Below are 20,554 nucleotides of genomic sequence, written 5' to 3' on the forward strand. Positions count from 1 at the left end.
AAACAACTCAATGAAATGAGAAAAAGAAAGAAGAGGGGGAGATAAGGTAACTATGTCTTAGGTAAGAATAATATTCCATCAAAAAAAAATTTCTTTTGTTGGAACTGGTAGTTTTATATTAGTGGGAGTAGGGGACTATTACAATTTCCACCAGGGCGAATCAAACCCCTGATTTTGTCGGGTTATGAAGAACCCACCGAATAGAACAATCAGCAAATAAGAGAAAAGAAGAACACAATAATAACAACTAAGAGAAAAGAAAGACACAATAATATATGGGCAAGAGAGAAAACTCCACTATAAATAAAGAAATATCAAAGAGAGAATATATTTGGGATGATTAAAGAAGAAGGAAGAGGCATTCTTTTATAGCCTCTTCCTCTCCACATATTCCCACATCAGTCGATGTGGGACTAATATTACAACAATCTCCCACTTGGAGATTAGATTGAGAACCAATCAATCTCCACACCAGTCTCTATCTTGCCACCACCATGCTGTCTATGTCTCTATCAAGCCATACAAGGATTTGCACCAAATGAACTTGTCAGTATTGATTGCTTTTGTCAATGCATCTGCTAGGTTCTCTTTCGTGTGGATTTTCTGCATATCCACCCTTCCGTCTTCCACCACTTCACGAACAAAATGATATTGTATTTCTATGTGTTTTGTCCTGGAATGAAAAGCTGGATTCCTTGCAATGTGCAAGGCACTCTGACAGTCACAATACAAGAGAATCTTCTCGTATTTGTGCCCAAGTTCTTCCATGAATCTTCTTATCCAGATTGCTTCTTTACAAGCTTGTGTAGCTGCCATATACTCAGCCTCGTTGTAGACAGTGCTACAACCGTCTCGTAGTTTAGATACCCAGCTCACAACTCCTCCCTGCAATTGTAAACACATAGCCAGTAGTGGATTTCCTTTTATCAAGATCCCCCGCAAAATCGTAATCAACATATCCTCCGACAAGAAATTCAGATCCTCCATAACATAGAGCAAGATCCAAGGTTCCTTTAATGTATCTTAGGATCCTCTTCACTATAATCCAATGCTCTTGTCCCTGGATTCGCCATATGCCAACTAATCACTCCCACCGCATGTGCAATGTCCGGTCTTGTACATATCATAGCGAACATCGGACTTCCCACCGCTGATGCATACGGTACTCGAGACATCTCCATCCTCTCTCGCTTCATTGCTAGGACACATACTTGAGGATAACTTGAAATTAACAGGAAGAGGAGTAGAAATTGGCTTACAGCCTTGCATATTGAAGCGGCGCAAGACTTTCCTTAAGTAACTCTTCCGAGATAGCCAAATCTTCCTATTATTTCTGTCTCGGTGAATTTGCATCCCTAGAATCTTGTTTGCGGGTCCCGAGATCCTTCATTTCAAATTCCCTAGCCAATCGAGCCTTTAATTCTACGATCCGATCTTTGTTGGGGCCTCGACACCAACATATCATCGACATACAACAAGAAATGATGAAATCATCATCACCAAACCTCTTGTAATACGCACAAGGGTCTCAAGCAAGTCCGTTGTATCCAAGGCTCAATATGAAGGAATCAAATCTCTTATACCAACATCTTGGCGCCTGTTTTAAGCCGTATAGAGATTTGTTCAACTCGCAAACCAAGTTCCCTTTTCTCGGTTCTTCAAAACCTTCGGGTTGGAGCATATAGATTTCTTCTTCAAGATCTCCATGAAGAAATGCAGCTTTTACATCTAACCGCTCAAGATGTAGATCAAACGTAGCACAAAGTGCTAGAACTATCCGGACAGTAGTAAGTCGAACCACCGGAGAAAATATTTACGTGAAATCGATACCTTCTTTCTCGAGCATATCCTTTGATCACCATTCTTGCACGATACCGCTCTACTTGATCATCACTGTTTCGTTTGATCTTGTAAACCCATTTGTTACCAATGGGCTTCCTTCCGTGCGGTAAAGGTACAAGCTCCCACGTCTTATTCTTATGAAGAGCTTCTAGTTCTTCCCGCATAGCCGCCATCCAAAGTGACGCTTCGAGCTATCAATCGCTTCTCTCGAATGTTGATGGCTCACCATCTTCTCGTTAGAAGACAAGATGCAATGTTGCTCTCCATAATATAATCAGATCGCAAAGTTGGTGTATGTCTTTCACGAGGTGACCGTCGAACTTCTACAGCTTGTAGACTCAACCGGTACTTGTTCCTCATTTTTCGATTCTCGCTCCGTAAGAATTTTTCTGGATTGGACTTCTCTTCCTCCTGAACTGTTGTACTCTCCGGAATTTCTATTGAAATGCTACTCACATCTTCCATTTGCAGCTTATCTTCTCGCAAAAGTGACATCTCTCGCTCGATGACGACTTTGTGGGCGTGGGATCCCACAATCGATACCCCTTGACTCCATCAAGCATTTCCCAAGAATCTGCATTTTCCGGATTTTGGATCCAACTTCGAAATTTCTTGGGGATGATACATCACGTACACAGGACTCCCAAATGTGTGCAGGCATGAATAATCAACGGCTTGCCAGTCCACATCTCCATCGGTGTCTTCAAATCAATCGATCTTGTTGGTGATCGATTAATCACATAGCAGCAAGTGTTTACGGCTTCGCGCCAAAAGGACTTAGCCATACTTGCAGTTCTCAACATTGCTCTCGTTCTTTCGAGTAGAGTTCTATTCAACCGCTCCGCTACTCCATTCTCGTTGAGGAGTGTAAGCCACCGTGAGTTGTCTCTTGATGCCTTCTTGATTACAAAACTCAAAGAAGTCATCCCCCGTATATTCACCGCCATTGTCTCCGTCTCCGAGGCACTTGATTTTCTTCTCGCTTTCTCGTTCAACTTGCGCTTTGAATGTTTTGAAAACGAAAACACATCCGACTTCTTCTTGATAGGAAACACCCAACATCTTCTGGAATAATCATCAATGAAAGATACATAGTACCTTGCTCCTCCCAGAGATGTAACCGGTGCTTGCCATACATCAGAGTGAACTAATTCCAGAGCACTTTTACTCCTGGAATCGATGCATTGAACTTCAATCTATGTCGCTTGCTTGTAACACGTTGCTCACAAAAGGGTAATGAAACCTTTGTGAGACCCGGGAGTAATTTCTGTTCGCGAGAACCTTCAACCCTTGCTCGACATGTGGGCCAATTTTCGATGCCACACTTTTGTCATCTCTTCTCAGCACCGGTTGATGCAACCGATGCTTCGCCTCCGACATATTTCTCCCATTACTTCGTACAAATTTGCCAAGCACCCCTTTCAGCTTTCATTACAACTAGCGCTCCTTTGACGATCCTCATCATTCCATTTTGGATGCGTGTCTTGCACCCAATTTCATCTAATTGTCCCAAAGACAATAGATTCTTCTTTAAGCCCTTCACATGCCGCACATTTTGAATAGTGCGTACCATACCATCGTACATCTTCAACTTGATGGTGCCAACTCCAACAATCTCCAAGGCATGATCATTTCCCATGTACACAGCACTCGTAGAGATAGGTTCATAAGTTTGAAACCAATCTCTGCGAGAGGTCATGTGCCATGTTGCTCCCGAATCCAAGATCCAAGCATCACTATATTCCAATCTATCCTTGGTCGCCATTGCTGATTCGCCGTAAAGAATATCTCCTTCAAACAATGCACCCTTGAGATGTCTCTCGCCTTATCTACACCCTTTTTGAATCGACACTCATTTTTTAAGTGTCCCCTTTTGCCACAATTGTAGCACTTGAAATTCTTCTTACCCCTGGATTTTGACCTCCCTTGATTGTGACTCCCACCGGAATCACGTTCGTTGACCTTCCTCGAGTCATAGACAAAGCTTCGCTTGTTGTGAGCTTGCTTGTCTATCTTCCCCGCCTTTTCGTCTACTTTCTTCTTCAAGAATTGTAGCAGCGACATCATCAAATACCAAATAATCAGAGAGGATATTACTGGTTAAATTGATAATGATTGGGTCATATGAATCTGGAAGACTTTGGAGTAGAATTTCAGCACGTTCCTATGGTGAAACATTATGTCCCAACATTGAAAGTTGAGAACATAACGAAATCAGAGTATGTAAATGCTCTGTAACTGATGTAGATTCTGACATCCGTAAGGTATACAACTTTCTCTTCAAGAAGATTTTGTTGTGAAGTGATTTGGCTTCATACAATTTGATGAGGTGATCCCAAACCTCCTTTGCGGTTTTTCTCTTCTATGCCCGCTAAAATATCATCTGATAATGCTAGATGCAAATCAGAAAGAGCAATCGCATCTATTCTGTTCCACTTTTCGTTGTCTGTGAACTCCGCCGGCCGAACACTGATGGCTTCCAGGCAGTTATCTTTTATCAATAATGCCTTCATCTTCATTTTCCATAATGAGAATTTCGTGCCATCAAACTTGCCGATGTCGATTTTTGCTGCCATTGCTTCTATCACGAACTGTTGTTGGTTGCAGAATAACTCCCACTATTTCACGTGAAACTTGTCTTCTCAGGTTATCTCCACCTGGTATAAGGTTGAACCAAAATGCACCAGAAAATTTCCGGGAAAGACCGGAGGGACACAAGCGGTCCGCTTAAAAACCAGACTCCTTAGACAAAATTTTCCTAGACATGCACTTAATCACCCAATACACCTTTCTAGGGTACCCGAAAAGAAACCACGTGAAATTGCGACTTCTGCAGCACCTCCGTAGGATGAAAAACAATATCTTACTTACTTTTCTGATGTGAAGGATCCACCTAAGTGGCAATCACAGAGCATACTATAAGTAGATACTCACACCCTAAACCAAACAAACAAACCCCCAAGGAATTTTCCTTTTCTGATGTGGAAGCTCAGACTATGCTGCAACCACAGAGCATACTTTAGAAAAACCTCGCTCTGATACCACTGTCGGGTTATGAAGAACCCACCGAATAGAACAATCAGCAAATAAGAGAAAAGAAGAACACAATAATAACAACTAAGAGAAAAGAAAGACACAATAATATATGGGCAAGAGAGAAAACTCCACTATAAATAAAGAAATATCAAAGAGAGAAGATATTTGGGATGATTAAAGAAGAAGGAAGAGGCATTCTTTTATAGCCTCTTCCTCTCCACATATTCCCACATCAGTCGATGTGGGACTAATATTACAACAGATTTCCTCAAAAGGGAGGGGCAAAAAAAAAAGAAAAAAAAAAAAAAAAAAAAAAAAAAAAAAAAAAAAAAAAAAAAAATGAAAAAAGTTATTAAAAAAAAAAAAAAATAAAAAAAAATTTTTTTTTTTAAAGCAACATCTACTCTACAATTAGACTATTCTTAAGGCTTCTTTAAGGGCTTTCATTAGCGAGCGAGTGAGGAAATTGGCGATTTCTCTATATGTTTGACATGGGGGCTATTACGTATGCTTGGTAGGGAGAATTGAACTCGACCTCTTTGCTAAGAAGAACTTAGATGACAGTAGTAGCAATCTTAACTCTTACAAAATCTTTTATAGAAAGAATTAAGACTGAAATGGGCTGAAAAGCCAAAGCCCAGGCCCATTATACCTTATGTGATAGTACAATTGTACAACCACCAAGTTGCAAGTGTGGGTCATTATCTTGTATGGAAAGCATCCCTAATGGTCCTCCAACTCTCCAAGACCAGAACCTCCATATCTCATGATAGATCCTCTAAAGACCTGCTTTATACATTTGTAGGATTTCAATTTGAATAGTCTAGTAGGCTATATTCCTACCATTCTTTCCAAAAAATTGTCACCAATAGCCTTTTTTCCATCCCTCTAGCGAAGAACAATTCCAAATAGCCTCTCAAGTAGCCATCACTTCTTTGTGGGAATATTTATCGGTTAGTAAATTATAGTTATGAAGTGTATAAGCATTATAAACATTCCAAACATGGGTTGGCAAGATGTGAGTGGATGAAGAAGCACTTTCAAAACTTTAGTGTGATTTTAGAAGTTCACGGGTATATTCTTTTCGGTAATGCTCACCACCAACCATTTCTTTAACAAAAAAGAAGTTTGTTTTCGAGTTTAACTCAAAAGAAGTTTACATCTTTCTTAATGTACCATTGTTGAACTAAGTTTAAGAAATTAGATCGAAATAAGCAAGATTCTCTAGCTCTACTCAAAATCATCCAATATTCTCCCAACTAACCCCAAGTTCAACTTACTAAGACTAAAATTTTATTTTACTTCGAGATGCTAAGAATCAGAATCATATTCGAATTTCATAGGTCAAGTATGATTTCTCTTGATACATGAATTTTATCTAGAGGTAGTGTTGGTGAGATGTAATGGCCTTTGTCTTGCACTCTCAGCTGTCTTCAAATACTAATAATTCTACTATTAAGAACTAAACATTCATCATAATTAGATAATTGACTTTGTGTGCCATAGTCTTCGTAAAAAATGCTATAGCTTTCGTGTATAGAAAGGAACCATTTATAAAACTTACTTTCTTATCTAAATCATCTAAGAATATTTCTCCTCTAAACCAAACATTGTGAATTATGATCAAGATATTTAAAGAAAAGAACTTGTTGGTTAGTGAAAAATTTACTAGAACCTAGAGCCTTAACTTGCTAAGTCACCTCGAAAAGCTTACTCTAGAAATAACATACAGACAAAGGTATACATATCAACATTTATCAAAAAACATTTTGAGTTCATCATTGACTCCTACACCTAAATCTTCATCGTTAAGTTAGAGGCATTCAGATGTTCATTGCAAAGGGGGGGGTTTGGAGTTTGAAACACCTCCTGGTCGAGAGAGCACATACTGCTGCTCTCTTGACGCTTCTCCACCACACAGTAGGAATAGAACTATCTGGGACCCATTAGGGTCTCAACCTCTAAATTATTTTATCAATACTTAGACGCGGACCGGCAGGTTGAGGGTAGAAGGTGATTCATCTAAATGTCCCAATAAGGTCAGCTGATACTAATGGGATATGGCTAGGCATTAGAGACTCTGGGTCATTATGAAGGGCCTCCAATTACACACTCAGGCCCAACGATGGAGTAGGCCTGGGTAAGGAGGCCCATGAAGTTTTTTCTTTCTTGGTAAACGGCCCATGATGAACTCGAGCTCGGCATTTATAATTGCAACCGTTAGCAAAGTCAGAACCTTGGTAGCTGTAGCGTATCGCTGGGTAAGTTTGACTTCAATCTGAAAAGGTTCGATTTTCTCTGTGTTTTGTTCTTTGAAGTGTTTGAGTTTAAGCGTAGAGATTTCTTTGATAGGGAAGACTCTCATAATCCGATGGCCGTAGAACTACTCTGCAAGTTTACAGGAGAAATTTGCGTCTTGCCTGCTTGGGTGACGATTTCGAGATTCAAGATCTCGTCTCCATTGTAGTAGCTGCAATTGTCCATATCTGGTTAGGGTTTAGTTTTTTTACTTTTTTATTTTTCTGGGAGAGATGAAAAATTCGTTGTACTACTTTCTATGATCATCACTTCATAGCGTATGTTAAAGAAAAGTAAAAAAGAGCTTGCAATGTGCTTGTTTGTTCCATTTCTCTGTTTGAGTTGTAGTGTCAGCCTCGGCTCGAACCGAATGAATTATTATCCGATTTATTTGAAACATCAGAACTCAGCAGCTGTGTGATTAACCTTTGTGTTCATTTTCGTGTTTCTGCTCTTATAATTCTCCTTGGAAAATGTTGGTTTTTTATGGAAGCCATGTACTTTCTATGTTCAGTGCCTCGTGGATGTTGGCTTGTACGAAAGTCAGGAAGAGGCTGTATCTAGGGAAGAAGTGCTTGGGCGTTTGGACCAGGTGGGTTTCATTGATTCATGTGTCAATTTTTGGTAATGTGGTCTTTATGTCTTTCTGATTCCAATGCTATTGACATTGCTTGATTGTTGAAAACTTGAACAGATTGTTAAGAAATGGGTAAAAGCAGTTAGCCGAGCTAAGGGTTTCAATGAGCAGCTGCTCCTGGAAGCGAATGCCAAAATATTTGCATTTGGTTCATATAGGCTGGGGGTGTGTTTTTGCTTTTGTGAGTTTGTTATTGAATCAATGGTTTCTGCTTATAAAATAAAACATGTCCTGAAGGAATCAATATGGGTTCAGGGGAAGCAGGAAATTTATTTTTCAAGTTATCTGATTGTAATGATTTTTTATTTGATGGTTAATGCTCTTTTTATGCGCTTATGTTTTTCCACGTTGGTTAACCCATTTATTTCCAGGTTGAACTTAGGTTCTAAGGCAAATGCTATGGCCAAAAGCTTGTGAAGACATTATCAGTGAAAGTGAATGCTGCTGAATTCCCAAGTTCTTTTTTTTGGTTGATACAACTGCAGGGATCTGGTTGAAATCTTGGTCAGATTTGAGAGCCTTTATAGACAGAAATGGCTTCAGCTACTAATCACATACCATGTTAATCTGGTCTAAAGACTTAGAAGACGGACAAGAAAGGCAATTTCCATTAACACGCCATCAACCATAAGAAAGAAGAAACCAAATCCTTAACAGAAAGTTAATGGATGCATTCAAATACAAATGGCTTAACCTTCTTCCAATTTGTACCGTAAGAATCTCAAACCTTGAATTTAAGAGTCAGCTAAGCATCTTCCCATACATTGCATGGTAATTGATAATGAAATTCCAGTTTTGAAAATTAATGGCATCGATGTGTTCACCAATTTTTAGTCATCTTATCCGTTTTACCTTCAATTCCACGTTCTACAAGCCAAAAGAACCAAAAAACAAGTCAATGAAATTTTTTATTTTAAATTTTTTTTTTTTAATAATTTAAGAGAGAGAAAGAAAGAAGAGGGGGAGACAGGAATACCAAAGCTAAAGGGAAGAGAAAATGGGAAAAACAGGAAGAGTGTTCCCTGAGTCAACAATGAACACATTGCCTGAGGCATAGCTGGAAGAGTCACGGATCAGATATCTGATAAGTGAAGTCAGTGCTGGATCATGTACCGAATTTTCTTAGAGCTACCGTCCTTAAAGCCACATTGTTAAGCCAATCTTTTTGCAAAAGCTCTTCTGTGATTTCTGACTTGAATAACCCTGAAGCTATTGCATTCACTTTCATTTTGAGTGTCCCCAACTCTATAGCCATGATCTGTTCCCAAAAAAAAAAAAAACCAAATAAATAGTATCATTTCCTTCTTTCAATCCAACACTAACTATAATTTGTAGGATGAAATAGTATTAACTAACTTACCTTGGTCATGGAAATCAGACCAGCCTTTGAGGCAACATCAGCAGTGCAGTACCCCCAGGTAAGAAGTAACAAAAACAACCGACCCTTTCAGGCCATTTTCATGAATACGCCGGCCAACAGCCTTTGTTACTTGTTAGTTTAGTGGTGCTATTCCATTCCTCTTCTGACAAAATCCAATGGGTTACTCACTGTACCTAACAGATGTTTAAATGGAAAATAGATGTCAACTAGACCATAATGAATAGAAAAAGAAAACCCCAAGATGTAATTATTCATTTCAAAGGGCCAATCTTTTATTGAAAGTTGGTCAAGCCAAAGAACCGAGAAACAAGTCAATGAAAATCAAGGAGCCATAAGCCATCGACTGCTTTTTCATTCTTCTGTCCTATTTTCATATTTCTGTTCTGATTTGTTCTGTTTATCTTCATTCAGATTGAGAGAGACACATTTGGTATGCTTCAATGCCACCTTCACCCAAATGATTTTTTGGACAGATCCAGGCCATACCATTGTTGTTACTTCATCGGCCTTCAACGGAAAAAAAGGGTATTTCTGTAAGTGAAGTTCAAGGCTGAAAATTTGATATATGGGCTGCTGTAGAAGAATTCAAGCACTCTGTTATGGAAACCAGGAATGGAGATTCAAGTATTCCGTATTAGGCACAATGATGATTCCTCTTTTTGTGCTTCCTGGTGGAGTTCGGCCTTCTTGTCCTGTGAAAGTAATGAGGGAGAGTAGGTTTGTCACAAAATCAAAAACTGATTTGGCTGACAAATCATGTAAAGCCACTGCAGGTGATGTGGATGGAATAGATGACAAGAAGAGAAAATTGGTGATGATATTAGCACAGGAAATGCCAAGTGCATGTCAATTGGTGATGATTTTGTAGTCCTCTTTCTCATAGGCATTCTATCCCCACTACTACTACATGCTCTGTAATAGGAAGCTGCATGGATGCATACACTCCAGAGGGAGCAAGACATAATCGACTTGAAGCTGAAGGATATGTAGGATGTAGCCCACCTGTGACACCCATGTCTAGTGCTGGTTTATCATGCAAAGAGGCAGAGAAGCTTGCCATTGAGAACATTTCTGTTCCAGCACCTCCCCACCCAGATCTTCCAGAAGAGCTTGGTGCATTTGGGAACATGGATCGAGCAAAAACTTCTGGAGGGTGTACTTTAACCCTGTTTCAAAGACTGAACCTATGACCAAGTGTTCAGAAAGTGAGCATTCGACTGGCATGCTGAGAAATTGCAGAAAGGCAAAAAAGAGATGGATTTCCATCTTTCTGTTTCCTGTCTTTGCTATGTAGGGGTAGGTGGTAGCGTTGGAGGAAGAAAGAGGAATGTGGAAGGATGGGGCAGCATTCTGTTGTGTTGGTATTGGAGTTTGAGAGATAAGAGGCTTTTTGCATGTGCTGTGGTTGATGTGGAGACTGAACAAGGTTTTCTTGGAATGGAGTCTGAACACTCTTTAACCTAAGTTCATGATTGATTAAGGCACGATGAAGAGATGGGAAGCTAATGCAGCAGCAATATCTTTATAATCTTCTCCTAGATTGCGGAAAATAACAGCATTTTGAGTTCAGCATCTCCAATTGGTTTGCTGCCATAAGTTGATCTGAAATAATTTTGACTTCACGAAGATATTCTGAAATTGTTTTTTCTGCCTTCGATGTATTTTGAAGTTGCATATGCAACTGTAGAACACTTGTATGAGAGAGAGTGCCGAAGGCTGTCTGGAGAGCATCCCATACTGCAGCAGTAGAATCTAAACCCACTACATAAGTGAGAATTTCTAGAGAGAGGCTAGATATGATCAAACCCATGACAAGTTGATCTTTGCGACTCCATTCAGCATGAGCAGGATTGGGTGTTGGATCGGTGGCTCCAAACATTTGTACCTTGAATAAGTCCAAGAAGTTCTTGACTACAAAGAATGGGAAATAATTGCGTTTTCCAAAGAAGAAAATTATCAGATGTGAGTTTTAGAATGAGATGATGTTGGAATTTGGAAAGATGGGGTTGCTGTAGAAGTCATTGGAGCAGAAGATATGGAAGAAAGCCTTAGGCCGTGTTTGGTTCCGCGATTCTATGGAATCCGATTCAGAGTCATGTTTCTATAGAATCATGATTCTGTGGAATTAGGTTCTATAGAATCATATTTGTTATAAAAAAACTGTTTGGTTGTCCTGATTCTGACAACTGAATCTGTCTGAAAAATCATTTGGTTACCCTGATTCTGAAAGTGAATCTGTCTGAAAAACTGTTTGGTAACCCTGATTCTGAAATTGAATCTATCTGAAAAACTGTTTGGTTACCCTGATTCTGGGAGTGGATTCAACCTTTTAAACAAACGACCAACAACAACTTGACGTACTGGGTCTAAAAAAAACTAGAAAATCTTGTACAAAAATAAATAGGCATTTTGCATCAGCCTCCCCAAAAAGTATCCAAGAAATGTATGTGATTTTTCTTGTCATGTATTAAAAAAAAATTAATTTCCATGCCACATATGTATAGCCATCTAACTTAAGTCCTTTGTCACCTTCAATTACAGGTAGACATTTTAACATTTTGGCTCACGCTAAGACATTTAATATAAAAAGCTTACAATCAATTCTGAAATGTGGGTACAACACTGAGAGCTAATAAACATGTATGGTTGATCAATAGTATTTTTTCTGTACAATTCAAGTTTGCATGACAGTAGCTCTTTGAATCCCATGTTGTACTTCAACTGGACCAGTCACCATAATAGAACCTTGAACCTTCAAAAGATCATCACCAATCTTGTGGTTTGTCCATGACATCCACCGTACCAACCTCTTACATAGAAATGAATATAACCAAAAGAATGTTGGTGAAATCCCAGGCTCCCAGATGTGCCTAAATTGAGTGTTCTGATGTACCTGAAAAAATAGGAATGGAGAGAAAAAATGTACAAGAATGCTGTGCCTCTGCTAATCTGAAAAAAATGTACCCTTCCCATTTCATAATTTTCTAAATAAGCAGGGTGATGCTAATCCAGATTTTGAAAAATACAGCAACTCAACTAAAATAGGTTTTGAAGCAACTTCCCAAAAAAATTGTTGCTCACTAGATATGTAAGCAACTTTGGTCAAATGGGGCAGTTCCTATATTTAAAGGCTCAAAGGTCCCCTCACACAGATTTCACTTACCAGAAATTTAGAAATTTATAACTCAAAATCCCTCACCTGTTCAGGAAAACATGGTCAATTGATCAAATGATTAAACTAGATCATGTTACAAAAAGCAGCCCAAAAGCAGCTCATGTTATCCATTCAAAAACAGGCAATACATGAAATGAAAACGACTTTCAGTGTATGTAAAAAGATGTGTCTAACAAATTTACCATTGTCAACCTGTTGGAGTGTTTTTAAGAATACACAAGGAACTTTATATGACATAACACACGAGAAAATAAAATTATCAATAGGTGCAAACATAGTCACTCCTACTAGCTGGTTACATACAAAACACTTTCTGATAGCATTCGACGTGGACATATCTAAACAGGATTTGTAATCCTTGTGGTTCCAAATCAACAATTTTTGCTGTGAGGTCTTAACCCATATAGAAGTTTTAAGGCATCTTCCATGGATGGTCTGCTCCTAGTACAAAGCAAAGCAACCTCAAGGACAAGTTCTGTCTCTCCTTTCAGTTCAACAGTGGCACCAACTTCATTTTTATCATAGATCTCTTTTAAATTTCTGTCTCTTGGTGTGCTGTGAATGCTCACTCCACCATTTGTTAGCTTGCCATTGGTTATAATTTCCAGTAAGACCTCCCCAAAACAGTATATGTCTCTGCAGAGCTCATCTTTTGTGGTGCTGTTGAGATCACCTGCACAATAATGTAGAATGATTCTGAGTACTCCAGTTCTTAAACGAATATCACAAATAACAGAAAATGATTCAACTGAATGTACTGACAAATGCATGAAAAATAGTAAACACTTATCTTAACCTCATCAACTATATCTATCCAAGTAAAACTTGATAACAGTTGCTCTATCCTCCTCTTTCTCACTCAGTAGTGCATTTCCCAGCTGGCTATTTTTTGCAAATATATCTTTTGCAAGCAGGCGGGTCTCAATGTCAAGATCTGGAATTTCATTAATTGCATCACAAACAAGTTCTTCTTTATCTTTTTTTCCCTCTCTTTCCTCTCTTTCCTTTACCACACTCTTGGCCAACTCTCTCAAAGCACCTGATATCTCTTTCAACGGACTCACAACTTTATCAGCTCCTTTCTTCTTCTTCTTAGGCTGTCCAGAGACATCATCAGCCCGTGGTCTACCTCGAGATCGACTGGCACCCGCCTCTTGTCCTCCTTGGTTGCATGGTATTTCAGCTGCATTGGCATCAAGGTCTAAACCCAAATTGTCTATCCCAGTCCCATGCAATGGGGTGTCTTGGTCATGTGGTTCGATTGGTGAGTCATACATAAGATCTGCAGCGATTGTGAGACTCATGACCGGTTGCAATCTCATTGCCTAAGGCTGCAGCAACATCTAGGTGAATTTGATGCACAGAATGCTCTTTCCAATACTTCTGCTCCTTTTTCTACAATTTTAAATAAAAAATTACAGCTTAGAAGCTACCATATAGTATTGTGAATTGACAAATGATAGTATATGAATATAAACTGTTACCTTGACATCAGTCCAAAAGTGAGGGCCTGCATCAAATCTCATTTCATTATTGTTCCAACCAAGACCACTTTGCTTCTGTAAATCTGAAAGTGCACGGAGCCTAGTTTTCCAGATACGAAAATGATTACGGCATTGATCACAATCATAATGTTTGCCATACATTTGATGTATCTTTCTACTTATCTCCATCCAATGTTCTTTCTTCAGTCCGTTGTCTCCACCTCTACCACTTCTATGGATTTGTAAGAACTCCTCCAAGAGTGTGAGGGATATGTTTGTTGGCCATGATGCTATGTCTTTGTCTCGTGATTGTGATGCATTTACAGGCTCCATCTGGTACAAATATAATTGAGTGACAAAGTACATGTATATATGCAGTTATGATGCAATGCTACCACAAAAATCCACACCATAATTTCATAATATATGACAAAAAGATTACCACATAATTAAGATAAAAACAAAATGCTTTAGTATATCTGACAACAAAAGAGTTATTAATTTAATAAAATACATCCATTTCTACAATACAAATCAGTAACCATGCCTAGCAACTATAAATAGTATTACACAACACACAATAAATTGCCCTATTTGTAATAGTTTAACCATGGTCATATCTTGAACTAAAATTTTCATATGTTGCACATTCTTCTTTTGAGACTTCAACACATCTTTCACATCCACATCTTGTTGTATCTGCATACCACTGGATGTCTCTAAGGGTGTGTGATGTTCTCCAATTGGCTCACACCAACGGAAGAAAGAGCATCCATTTGGGTAGTCTTCACACCCTTGGTACAACCTATCAGGATGCCTGGATGAGACTGAAATTTTGACGGCTGCAAGTTTCCCACAATTGCATCTTTTGTTCTTATACTTCAAGTAAGAAGTTGTCACATCATTTACACTATGGCTTGACATCCTGAAACAGATGATGTACTTAATACCAAAATGATGGTCATAGTAAATCCACACAATTATAATAGGGATGCAATTCTAACACTAGAATTCACATATTGTGACAATTATACTACAAAGTTAAGCAGAAAATTAAAGCAAATCCAAGTACATTTCAAACTCAAAAGCATACATTTAATTAATGTACTTCATTTTAAACAGTAAATGTTAAAACTTAATCGTCTGATTCTGACTCATTCGGCTCTTTGTTTCTAGCAGAAGAAAAAAATCCAGCAAAAAGAAAAAGAAAGAAAATAGAAAGAAAAGAAAAGAAAAGAGAGGAAAGAAGAAAAGAAAGAGAGAAAGAACAAGAAGGAGATAGAAGAGAATCGTTCAAGATCCAATCCATATTTTTTATATGTATCTTAGTTATACTTTCCCCATTATTTTTGTTACATCCCATGAAGATTGAAATAATCTAATTTTACCTTTCCTCCCAATTACCCTACCCATATAGATTTTGTTAAAACCGAACAACCCTTAAAATCCCAAGTTTGGTTCCTTTTCTTTCCCTCCAATTTCCATCTACCCACAGGATCCCTTAAGATTATTGGAATAATTGCCAATAAAAAGGTGCCACAAGTACTCTCTGTAAATGCAGTGCTGGCTAACTCATGAGCTTAATCGATTTTGCAATGTTTCGCTCAACAAATATTAAAAGTGTGGTTGGTTTCTCACAGAAAGAGGAGTGGTGAGAGGACTTATCTTGTTGCTGTCCACCACACCAATGTCACCACACCATGTCCTTGGGTCTGTCCATGACCCCTAATAGAGGGTTTTCCACAGTCAGTCAGAAAGGCAGAATTCTCCTTGATAGGAGCAGGAAAAGAAGATTTGGAATTGCAAACCAGCCAGTTTAAGCGAAAGAAGACTTCATTCAAGGAAGGTACATTTTCTCCAATAAGTAGTTGGTCCTTAATAGACAGATAATCTGGGTGAAGTCAAGCTAGGAATCTTGCCACATAAATTCAGCCCTATGTTCCTTTAATTCCCACAGCCCCCGACTGGAAGATCAACTCCGAAATCTCAACTACAGCAAGGTTCACCTGAATTCCATTAAAACCCTAACTCTAAGCCAATTACCCTGAATCCTATTGGTCCGATCCCCAACCCATAACATTAGCCCCGAAATAGCTTCGTCCACCACTTAATTACCCTAGAAGACCTAAAAGTAGGGTATTTGAAGCCCTATATATTAGTATGGAAGGAATTGATGATTATAGTTACAATAATTCGTTTACAAACAGTAAGCAAATCTGAAGTCCACAGAAACAGCAAGGAATTGATGACATAATCACAAGAATCACATTTACAACAACAAATTTACAAACAGTGTGAAGATACGAACTCTCAAAATAGGGATGCAATTCTCAGAATATAACAAACACCTATTGCATGATTATCATTGATCAAAATATTAGAGATTGGAGAGGCTACACAAATAATAGAAATAATGACTATACCAACTAGTAATCAAACTATCCCCTTGACTAACCAACACTTAATAATACTCAAAAAACCTCCAAAACAAATAAATATGAGATAATAAATGCAATCAATCGATGACAAAACTTGACATATTCCTAACCCAGATGCAACTAGAACACATAACCAAAATAACAGAGAAATCTGAAATAAAAGCTACTCTATATGTGCCTTCGATTTGGTAGAAGCCGAACAACAAGAAGATGCAGGACCAGGTTGATGCAAGACTGTTGATTCACCTGCGTTTACAAAAAAACGTTAAAAAATGATAGAATGGAAAACCGATAATACCAAATACAGCTCAACAATGAAGCTCAACCACAGAGCTCGCGAGACAGAGGCAACGGTAGACTCACCTAGATGTTGCAGAAGAAGAAGCTCGACACTGCACTTGCGATTCACCTCGATGGAGCTCAAGGATGAGCTTGAGATACGGTAGCAGGAGCTCAATCAAAACTTCACCAAAATAGAGAAAACCACAACTTCATTTTGCAGAAATGGGAAGAAGATATCACTGAATGGAAGTCAAATCATAGCTTAAGAAGGCGATGGAGCTCAACCTGAACTACGGTAGCAGGAGCTCAACCAAAGCTTCACCAAAACAGAGGCAACCACGACGCCATTTTGCAGAAATGGGAAGAAGAAATCTCCGAATGGAAGCCAAATGGGAAGAAGAAAGCTTTTAAGAAGGCGATGGAGCTGAAATACGGTAGCAGGAGCTCAACCAAAGCTTCACCAAAACAGAGGCAACCACGACGCCATTTTGCAGAAATGGGAAGAAGAAATCTCCGAATGGAAGCCAAATGGGAAGAAGAAAGCTTTTAAGAAGGCGATGGAGCTGAACAGCACTCGAGCTCGACGGAAGAGAACCTCGCAGAGCTGAACCCTAAAATCCAGAAAAGCCCGATAATAGTGATTCTGTTTGAGTCTCCCAAATTTATACCATGGTTCGATTTGGGTGATTCTATTTGGAAACCACCTCAAGAGGTGGTTTCCAATAAAATCAGGTTTTTACACTGAAAAACGGGTTCCAATAGAATCATGGACAAATCCTGATTCCGAGTCAAAAGAGAACCAAATGGATTTTTTTTTTTGGAATCATGATTCCCTGGAACCTGTTTCGGGGGGAAGGGGGAACAAAGGCGGGCCTTTTTTGGGGGGGGGGGGGGGGGTTTTTTTAATTGGGATGGGGAAGTGAGGAGGGGGGGGGGGTTTTATCTCAATATTGGGGGGGGGGGGGGGGGGGGGGGGGGGGGAAGGGGGGGGGTAAAAAAAGGAGAAAGAAGAAAGAAAAAAGGGGGGGGGTGGGGGGGTGAATTGGGGAGGGGGGGGGGGGGGGGGGGGGGGGGGGGGGGGGGGGGGGGGGGGGGGGGGGGGGGGGGGGGTTGGGGGGGGGGGGGGGGGGGGGGGGGGGGGGAAGAAAGGAAAAGGGAAAAAGAAGGGAGGGGGGGGGGGGGGGGGGGGGGGGGGGGGGGGGGGGGGGAGGAAGGAGGTTGATGGTTTTTGTTTTCTTCCTCCTCCCCCCCGCTCCCCCTTCTTCCTGCGAAGCCTGTTGCATTGACCACTCCATTTGTTAATACATTGCCTGCTTCAACATCGATGACTCTGCGGAAGCCTCACTTCAGGTACTCCATTTATTTAATTCTTTCTGCAGTGTGAATTCCTGAAATGATTAGGCTATTTCACATTGTATAATCCTTGATCCCTATGGTTGGTTAACCCATTTATTTCCAGGTTGAGCTCAGCTTCTAAGGCAAATGCTATGGCCAAAAGCTTGTGAAGACATTGTCAGTGAAAGTGAATGCTGGAGAATTCCCTAAGGCTGCGTTTGTTTGCTGGAAAAAAAGGGGTGGGAAAGTTGTACTTGTGGGTCCCATATGTTAGTGGGGTGGGAAACAGGATAGTAAAGTGTGGAAAAATAATGGGTAAATATATTTTTCCAGTTTCAATACTTGTTTGGTTGGATGGGGTGAGGACTTTCAAGTTTTAATACTTGTTTGGTTGAATGGGGTGGGATTGTAAAAGTAATTTAAATTAAAGATATATTATCATTATTTTTTTTCTCCCTATAGTTTACTCATATGTATATCGTGTACAGGTAAATACTCAGATGGGAGGTGGGAGGTGGGAGGTGCTCTGAGTGATGCGCTCTCTCTCTCTCTGTCTCTGCTATGCCGGTGAGTCGCCACAGCGGATCCAAGCGGATTACTCCGGCGGAAAGTGCAACAGTTGCAAAGGGTGTCCGTGTCGTCTTCTTCGGTGGGCGCTCTCTCTTTCTCTCTCTCCTCTGCTCGCACTCTATTTCTCTCTCTGCTCGCTCTCTCTTTCTCTCTCTCCTCTGCGCTCTGTTTCTCTCTCTCCTCTGCTCGCACTCTATTTCTCTCTCTGCTCGCTCTCTCCTCTGCGCTCTCTTTCTCTCTCTCCCTCGTGCTCTGTTTCTCTCTCTGCTCTGCTCGCTCTCTGTTTCTCTCTCTCCTCTGCTCGCTCTCTGTTTCTCTCTCTCCTCTGCTCGCTCTGTTTCTCTCTCTCCTCTGCGCTCTGTTTCTCTCTCTCCTCTGCTCGCTCTCTGTTTCTCTCTCTGCTTTGCGCTCCCTCTCCTCTGCGCTCTGTCTTTCTCTCTCTGCTCTGCTCTGCGCTCCCTCTTTCTCTCTCTGCTCAGCCTCTGCCGCCGGCCACTTCCTCCGTCATTTTCTATCTCCACCGAAGCTCCCGCCAAAGTTGCAGATCTCCCGCCAGTCTTCTCAATTCTCCCTCATTTTTCCCTCAAAACCCCATCAAAATCGTGGGATTTTGAGAGGGCCTGGGGTGGGAAAAATGAGCCCAACAGGGATTCCACGGTGGCCAAAGTTGTCGCCTGAGTTTCCCACCCCAGGCAACCAAACAGGTAAATATTCGGGGTTTTGTGGTAATCGGGTACAACTTTCCCACCCCTTTTTACCCACCCCACTTTAACCCTGCAAACAAACGCAGCCTAAGGCTGCATTTGTTTGCTGGAATAAAGGTGGGGTGGGAAAAAAGGGGTGGGAAAATTCTTGAAAAATGTGTAAATTTCTTACTTTTCCTTTAAATCCTAAAATGGTAGAGTGTTTGGTTGCTTGGGGTGGGAAAGTGGGAGACAAGGTTCCTTGATTCAAGGAACCTTGTCTGCTGATGTGGTAGTTCAACTTTCTCACCCCATGCTATTTTAAAACCCCACATATTTGGTGGGATTTTGTGGGAAAGTTGGGAAAAGTAAAAAGTGGGACCCACCCCATCACTTTTCCACAAAACCCTTTCCTTTCCTTTTCTTCTCCCTCACCCCACTACATGTAGGACCCACATGTTTTTTTTTCTCACCCCTTTTTTCCCACCCCACTTTTGCAAACAAACGCAACCTAAGTATTTTTTATCTTCTACAGTATGTAGAAGTTTCTTCTGGTTGATACAACTGCAGGATCCCGCTCGGTGATGTTTTTTTTAGACTTAATATTGCTGTTGGATTTCATCGTCATCATCATCACCAATCCTTGTTCCAATTAAATGGGGTCAGCCATCATTGCAGTTGGAGTTTAATAGAGGGATTAAATGTAGATGAAAACAGCTAGTGTTCTATGTTATTTACTTGTTCCAGCGGTACTAGCACCGAAATCTAGTTCAGATTTGAGAGCCTTTATAGACAGCAATGGCCTCAGCTGCCAATCACATGCGTTGTTGACTTGTTGACATGGTCTAAAGACTTAGAAGATGGTAAAGAAAGGCAATTTCCATTGTCAACCATAATAAAGAAGAAATCAAAACCTTACCAGAAAAATTAATGGATGCATTCAAATTCAAATGACTAGGACAGAGACATCATCAACTTGGCGAAAACAGACCAATGTGATATTGTGAGGAAGAAGTAACACGTCGCACCAATGACAATATTTAAAATCACTTAACGCATTTGCTGAAATTCTCTCAAAATCAGTTTCCTGAAGATGTTGTAAGCTTTAATTAGCTCCAATGGTTCACAATCTTCTTCTGATTTTTCTTCTTCTTCTTCTTCTTCTTCTTCCTCTTCCCTTCTCTGCTTCCGCTTAGACTTACAGTAATGTGAGCTTGGGGGCATCTCTCACTGCAGGGGGTGAAAACTCTTCATGAATCTCTCCTTTAGGTGAATTTGCATTGGGTTCCAAGCTATCAACAATCAACTGATCAAGATGACTTTACCCTACTATTGTAAATTTTGAAAATACAATACATATTAAGGATAATTACTAATGCCTCCTCGAATTATA

General features: G+C 40.1%; 1 long non-coding RNA gene across 1 annotated transcript; it reads left to right on the forward strand.

The window, feature by feature from the left end:
- Nucleotides 1–7,137: 7,137 nt before the first annotated feature.
- LOC149003682 (uncharacterized) lies at nucleotides 7,138–8,057 on the forward strand. The gene is made up of 3 exons (XR_016170108.1): nucleotides 7,138–7,367; nucleotides 7,691–7,768; nucleotides 7,871–8,057. It is a non-coding gene; the product is annotated as an uncharacterized LOC149003682 (long non-coding RNA).
- The last annotated feature ends 12,497 nt before the right edge of the window (nucleotides 8,058–20,554 follow it).

This window comes from Hakea prostrata, chromosome 10 (genome assembly GCF_041222555.1).
Source record: "Hakea prostrata isolate BN-2017 chromosome 10, UWA_Hpros_2, whole genome shotgun sequence".
Lineage (NCBI taxonomy): Eukaryota > Viridiplantae > Streptophyta > Magnoliopsida > Proteales > Proteaceae > Hakea > Hakea prostrata.